General features: G+C 49.1%; 1 non-coding gene and 2 pseudogenes across 1 annotated transcript; all 3 read right to left on the bottom strand.

The window, feature by feature from the left end:
* The window catches only part of LOC148309021 (large subunit ribosomal RNA), a 4,078-nt pseudogene extending 3,463 nt beyond the window's left edge, over positions 1-615 (bottom strand).
* Positions 616-952: 337 nt separating this feature from the next.
* Positions 953-1,113, bottom strand: LOC148309020 (5.8S ribosomal RNA; annotated as a pseudogene).
* Positions 1,114-1,470: 357 nt separating this feature from the next.
* Positions 1,471-3,410, bottom strand: LOC148309019 (small subunit ribosomal RNA). The gene has a single exon (XR_015837608.1). It is a non-coding gene; the product is annotated as a small subunit ribosomal RNA (ribosomal RNA).
* Between the last annotated feature and the right edge of the window lie 4,090 nt (positions 3,411-7,500).

Genomic DNA, 7,500 nt, shown 5'->3' with positions numbered 1-7,500 from the left:
GTGTTATACTGAGGGAGAAGTGCACGCGCTCCGGGGGCCCGGCTGCGCACCCGGACACCCGCCGCCCCGACACGAGTGCCGAGGGCGAAGGTGTGCACCGAGACGCGGGCCCCGACGGAAGACGCGATGAATCTCCCCGTTCGCTCGTTTGAGTTCCACAGGTTTACCCCTGAACGGTTTCACGTACTCTTTAACTCTCTCTTCAAAGTTCTTTTCAACTTTCCCTCACGGTACTTGTTCGCTATCGGTCTCGTGGTAGTATTTAGCCTTAGATGGAGTTTACCACCCACTTAGGGCTGCACTCTCAAGCAACCCGACTCTGGGGAGAGAGACCGTCGCGGCCGGCTACCGTCGCTACGGGCCTGGCACCCTCTGCGGGTAAGCGGGCCCCGTTCAAGATGAACTTGGACAGGCAGCCGTGACTAATGACCGCGCGTGTATATATTACTCTCCTCCCTAACGCTACATTTCCCGGCGGCCCGCCTGGGCCGCAGGATTCAGCGCTGGGCTCTTCCCGTTTCGCTCGCCGCTACTCGGGGAATCCTCGTTAGTTTCTTTTCCTCCGCTTACTGATATGCTTAAGTTCGGCGGGTGATCTCTCCTGATTTGAGGTCGACGACAGAAAGATAATTTTTATATTATATATAAATAATACAGACAGACAGAGGCGCGCGGCGGCGGGACCGCGTCGAGGGCGCGAGGATCGCCCCGCGAAGATCGCAAAAGGATCGATCGCGGTTTCACAGCGTCGTCGCTAGCCCCCGGACACGCGTTAGCGTCCCGGCCGCGCGCTCGAAATTCGTCACACATTTGACCGGACGCCCGCGCGCGCGCCGACCGCCGGAGCGGGTCGGGCGGCGCGGGCGACGCCGGCAGCGCGCTCGCCGGGGCCCCCCCCCCTCGCGGACGAGGGTGAGAGACTCCGCGGCGAAGTCTGGTCGCATTGCGTGCGCGACCCTCAAACAGGAGAGTCCGTGGACAAACTACGTCTTGCTCGGACCGCAATGTGCGTTCGAAATGTCGATGCTCATGTGTCCTGCAGTTCACACTCTGACGCGCATTTAGCTGCGTTCTTCATCGACCCACGAGCCGAGTGATCCGCCGTTCAGGGTAATAATTGTACAATTTTAAAATTGTCATTCGTTCACTTGTTTATCCGTCGCGTTTTGGGTGTTCGCGCGAGCGCAAACTGACCTTAGAAGATCAAAACAACAAAAAATAGCAACCTTAATGGTGATGCGCGCGCGCACACGCACACGCGCATCACTAAATCGCGACCGGACGCGGGCGCGGTCCCCCGACCCGTCAGGATCGAGAGAGCCGTCCCGCGACGCCGGCGGGTCCGCGGTTCGCGGCGGCGCCCTAGGGCGATCTCCGCCGCAGCGATGTCGGGCTCTCGGCCGCGCATCGTGATTCGTGTATTTTACATACAAGTATGTATATATATTACAAAATATATTATTACACAGGAAATGATCCTTCCGCAGGTTCACCTACGGAAACCTTGTTACGACTTTTACTTCCTCTAAATGATCAAATTCGGTCAAACTTTCCGACGCGTCGGACGCCCGAGACGAGCTTCCGCGCACCAGTCCGAAGACCTCACCAAATCATCCATCGGTAGTAGCGACGGGCGGTGTGTACAAAGGGCAGGGACGCAATCAACGCGAGCTGGTGACTCGCTTTTACTAGGAATTCCTCGTTCATGGGGGAGAATTGCAAACCCCAATCCCTATCACGAAGGGGTTTCATCGGGTTACCCGGGCCGTTAGGCCAAGGAGGACACGCTGATCCCTTCAGTGTAGCGCGCGTGCGGCCCAGGACATCTAAGGGCATCACAGACCTGCTATTGCTCAATCTCGTGCGGCTATATATACCGCCGGTCCCTCTAAGAAGATTTTCATTGTACGCCGGTAGTGAAGACCGCGAGACGCACGCACGCGACGCGAGCGCCGCGGAACGCGCGCACGCGGACCCTCGTGATACCGGTTGCACGTCTATTTAATAGGCTAGAGTTACGTTCGTTACCGGAATTAACCTGACAAATCGCTCCACCAACTAAGAGCGGCCATGCACCACCACCCACCGAATCGAGAAAGAGCTGTTAATCCGTCAATCCTTCCAGTGTCCGGGCCTGGTGAGTTTTCCCGTGTTGAGTCGAATTAAGCCGCAGGCTCCACTCCTGGTGGTGCCCTTCCGTCAATTCCTTTAAGTTTCAGCTTTGCAACCATACTCCCCCCGGAGCCCGAAAGCTTTGGTTTCCCGGGAGCTGCCCACCGGGTTAAAATTATGAAACTTCGGCGGATCGCTGGCTGGCATCATTTATGGTTAGAACTACAGCGGTATCTAATCGCCTTCGAACCTCTAACTTTCGTTCTTGATTAATGAAAACACCTTTGGCAAATGCTTTCGCTTTAGTCCGTCTTGCGACGATCCAAGAATTTCACCTCTAACGTCGCAATACGAATGCCCCCAGTTGTCCCTATTAATCATTACCTCTGGTATCAGAAAGCCAACAAAACAGAACCGAGGTCCTATTCTATTATTCCATGCGTACAATATTCAGGCAAGTGTTAGCCCGCTTTGAGCACTCTAATTTGTTCAAAGTAAACAGCCGCGACGGCCCGCCTCGGCGCGCGGCCGACCGTGAGGACGACCGCGACACACCGGCGGTGGACGCACCGGCGAGAAGCCCCGCAGACGTGCCTGTCGTACCGCATTCGGTAGACCGACACCGCAGGACACAATTTCAACTACGAGCTTTTTAACCGCAACAACTTTAGTATATGCTATTGGAGCTGGAATTACCGCGGCTGCTGGCACCAGACTTGCCCTCCAATGGATCCTCGTTAAAGGATTTAAAGTGTAATCATTCCGATCACGAGGCCTCGGACGAGTCCCGTATCGTTATTTTTCGTCACTACCTCCCCGTGCCGGGAGTGGGTAATTTGCGCGCCTGCTGCCTTCCGTGGATGTGGTAGCCGTTTCTCAGGCTCCCTCTCCGGAATCGAACCCTGATTCCCCGTTACCCGTGACAACCATGGTAGTCGCATAAACTACCATCGACAGTTGATAAGGCAGACATTTGAAAGATGCGTCGCCGGTGCTAGACCGTGCGATCAGCTCAAAGTTATCTAGAGTCATCTCGAATGGCGACGGACGGAGCGCGAACCCCGCCGCCGATTGGTTTTTGATCTAATAAAAGCATCCCTCCCGTTGCCGGTCAGGACCTCGTTTGCATGTATTAGCTCTAGAATTGCCACAGTTATCCAAGTAACCGTGTACGATCTAAGGAACCAAAACTGATATATTGAGCCATTCGCGGTTTCACCTTAATTCGGCTTTTACTGAGACTTGCATGGCTTAGTCTTTGAGACAAGCATATGATTACTGGCAGGATCAACCAGGGAGCTGTTCTTCGGGTTAGCTGCGTAACCGAGAGACACTGCTCGGACACGGCGTGTTCGCGCGCGGCGGAGTCACCCGCCGCGCCACGCTCTGTGACACTCACACTCCGTCGATAAAAGAACAATTTGCTCATTATCGGGCATGTGTATTGTTGTTACTCTGCCTTGCCGCTGCGGTGGTTCTCTTGCTCGAAGAGCCGAGCGGGGAGAGCAGGCGGGGATCGATCACACGGAGTGCGTCGTCGTCGCCTAAATTATGAATTCCCATTCGTAAAACGCGTACGCCGTGAGCCGTGAGGCAACGGTGTGGCCGGGGAGTTACCTCCTCCGACCGTACTCTTTTTCATTTCTTGGTCAAGTTCTACTCGCGCGGAACTCCAGAGATGAGACACGGGCGCCGGCGAAGCCAGAAGGCGAACGCCGCGTCGAGTTTCGCAAATGTACCGCCGACGCGACCGACAGATGGGCCGCCGCGGTTTGCGAACGCTGTGCAAATCAGCGCGCCACTACGGACGCGCATACAGTACCGCGGCGGCCCGGTCTCGCCGGCCCCGGCCCCGAGAGCGACTAGACCGAGGCGGGTGCGCGGATTCGGGCTTAGCGTAACTCCCGCGCGGGGTACGGCGAGTGATCGAGTCCAGATGGTCGGCGCGCATAATTTTTTTCACTTCTCTCTACACGATTTTCGTTTCGATAGCGGATACACGTTACGAATATATATACATATTTTTTACACGTCGATGCGTGTACACGCAGATATATATATTTTTTTAAAAAGTATTCATCCTCTTCTTCTTCTTCTCCTTCTCCTTATCATTATAATCATTGTTATCATTATTATCGTAACTATCATGATTATTAGTTTTGTTATTATTATTATTATTATTATTATTATTATTATTATTATTATCATCCTTCTTCTTCTTCTTCTTCTTCTTCTTCTATTCTTCGTCGTCTACTTTTCGTCTTAATCGTCTTCTTCTTCTATTCTATTCTATTCTTCTTCGACTTCCTCTTCTTCCTCTTCTTCTTCTTGCTCTTGTTCTTCTTCTTCTTCTTCTTCTTTTTCTTCTTCTTACGAAATTATTATTATTTTAACTATTACTACTATTGTTATGATAACTCTTCTTCTTCTTCTTCTCCTTCTTCTTCTTCTTCTTCTTCTTCTTCTTCCTCTTATTATTCAGTATTGTCATAACTATTATGATTATTAGTTTTGTTATTATTATTATTATTATTCTTCTTCTTCTTCTTCTACTTTTCTCCTACTTCTTCTTCTTCTTCTTCTTCTTCTATTCTTCGTGGTCCTATACCTCTTCTTCGACTTCCTCTTCTTCCTCTTCTTCTTCTTGCTCTTGTTCTTCTTCTTCTTCTTTTTCTTCATCTTACGAAATTATTATTATTATTATTACTATTACTACTATTATTATGATAACTATTCTTCTTCTTCTTCTTCTTCCTCTTCTTCTTCTTCTTCTTCTTCTTATTATTATAATCATTGTTATCAGTATTATCATAACTATTATGATTATTAGTTTTGTTATCATTATTATTATTATTCTTCTTCTTCTTCTTCTACTACTTTTCTTCTACTTCTTCTTCCTCTCCATCTTCATCATAATATATATATATATATATATTCGCGATTGCCGCGCGTCGGCGTCGCTTGACCGCGTTCAGAGCTCGATCCGGGCCTTGTCCGACGAGCCATCGAGAGGGTCGAATTAATGTCAGACGGCGAGGCATTTGGCAACCTTAAGCTGATCATAGCTACTCCCGCCGTTCACCCTTCCTTGTGTTATATTATGTATTAATAACTCCTCGTATAATATTATATATTAACTCCCACTCGTAGTACCCGCGCAGTGTGGGGTACGCGCGGCCGCTTGACCGCGTCACGAGCTCGATCCGGGCCATTCCCGACGAGCCATCGAGAGGGTCGAATTAATGTCAGACGGCGAGGCATTTGGCAACCTTAGGCCGATCATAGCTACTCCCGCGGTTCACCCTTCTCATTAATAACCTTATATTGATTAATTAATTTATTCAATTAATAATATTATCTATTGTAAATAATCCATCACTCCGACTCTCTGTTATCTCTCACATGAATAAACAATCACTCGTACTCCCCGACGAATGTCAGACGGCGAGGCATTAAGCCGTTCATAGCTACTCCCGCCGTTCACCCCTCCTTATATAATATTTTATATATATATATATATATATATATATATATATATATATATATATATATATATATATATATATATATATATATATATATATATATATATATATATATATATATATATATATATATATATATATATATATACATTATCTAAACGAACAAACACTCCGACTCGTAGTACTCGCGCAGCGTAGGGTACTCGCGATTGCCGCGCGTCGGCGTCGCTTGACCGCGTTCAGAGCTCGATCCGGGCCTTGTCCGACGAGCCATCGAGAGGGTCGAATTAATGTCAGACGGCGAGGCATTTGGCAACCTTAAGCTGATCATAGCTACTCCCGCCGTTCACCCTTCCTTGTGTTATATTATGTATTAATAACTCCTCGTATAATATTATATATTAACTCCCACTCGTAGTACCCGCGCAGTGTGGGGTACGCGCGGCCGCTTGACCGCGTCGCGAGCTCGATCCGGGCCATTCCCGACGAGCCATCGAGAGGGTCGAATTAATGTCAGACGGCGAGGCATTTAAGCTGATCATAGCTACTCCCGCCGTTCACCCTTCCTTGTGTTATATTATGTATTAATAACTCCTCGTATAATATTATATATTAACTCCCACTCGTAGTACCCGCGCAGTGTGGGGTACGCGCGGCCGCTTGACCGCGTCGCGAGCTCGATCCGGGCCATTCCCGACGAGCCATCGAGAGGGTCGAATTAATGTCAGACGGCGAGGCATTTGGCAACCTTAAGTTGATCATAGCTACTCCCGCCGTTCACCCTTCCTTGTGTTATATTATGTATTAATATCCTCGTATAATATTATATATTAACTCCCACTCGTAGTACCCGCGCAGTGTGGGGTACGCGCGGCCGCTTGACCGCGTCGCGAGCTCGATCCGGGCCATTCCCGACGAGCCATCGAGAGGGTCGAATTAATGTCAGACGGCGAGGCATTTGGCAACCTTAAGCTGATCATAGCTACTCCCGCCGTTCACCCTTCCTTGTGTTATATTATGTATTAATAACTCCTCGTATAATATTATATATTAACTCCCACTCGTAGTACCCGCGCAGTGTGGGGTACGCGCGGCCGCTTGACCGCGTCGCGAGCTCGATCCGGGCCATTCCCGACGAGCCATCGAGAGGGTCGAATTAATGTCAGACGGCGAGGCATTCGGCAACCTTAGGCCGATCTTAGCTACTCCCGCCGTTCACCCTTCTCATTAATAACCTTATATTGATTAATTAATTTATTCAATTAATAATATTATCTATTGTAAATAATCCATCACTCCGACTCTCTGTTATCTCTCACATGAATAAACAATCACTCGTACTCCCCGACGAATGTCAGACGGCGAGGCATTAAGCCGTTCATAGCTACTCCCGCCGTTCACCCCTCCTTATATAATATTTTATATATATATATATATATATATATATATATATATATATATATATATATATATATATATATATATATATATATATACATTATCTAAACGAACAAACACTCCGACTCGTAGTACTCGCGCAGCGTAGGGTACTCGCGATTGCCGCGCGTCGGCGTCGCTTGACCGCGTTCAGAGCTCGATCCGGGCCTTGTCCGACGAGCCATCGAGAGGGTCGAATTAATGTCAGACGGCGAGGCATTTGGCAACCTTAAGCTGATCATAGCTACTCCCGCCGTTCACCCTTCCTTGTGTTATATTATGTATTAATAACTCCTCGTATAATATTATATATTAACTCCCACTCGTAGTACCCGCGCAGTGTGGGGTACGCGCGGCCGCTTGACCGCGTCGCGAGCTCGATCCGGGCCATTCCCGACGAGCCATCGAGAGGGTCGAATTAATGTCAGACGGCGAGGCATTTGGCAACCTTAAGCTGATCATAGCT

The sequence above is a fragment of the Brachycentrus maculatus genome, unplaced genomic scaffold (assembly GCF_059751285.1).
Source record: "Brachycentrus maculatus isolate JH-2025_06_01 unplaced genomic scaffold, ASM5975128v1 h1tg000142l, whole genome shotgun sequence".
Classification (NCBI taxonomy): Eukaryota; Metazoa; Arthropoda; class Insecta; order Trichoptera; family Brachycentridae; genus Brachycentrus; species Brachycentrus maculatus.
The sequence above is the reverse complement of the archived record's forward strand: the minus strand, read 5'-3'. Positions and strand labels throughout refer to the sequence as shown.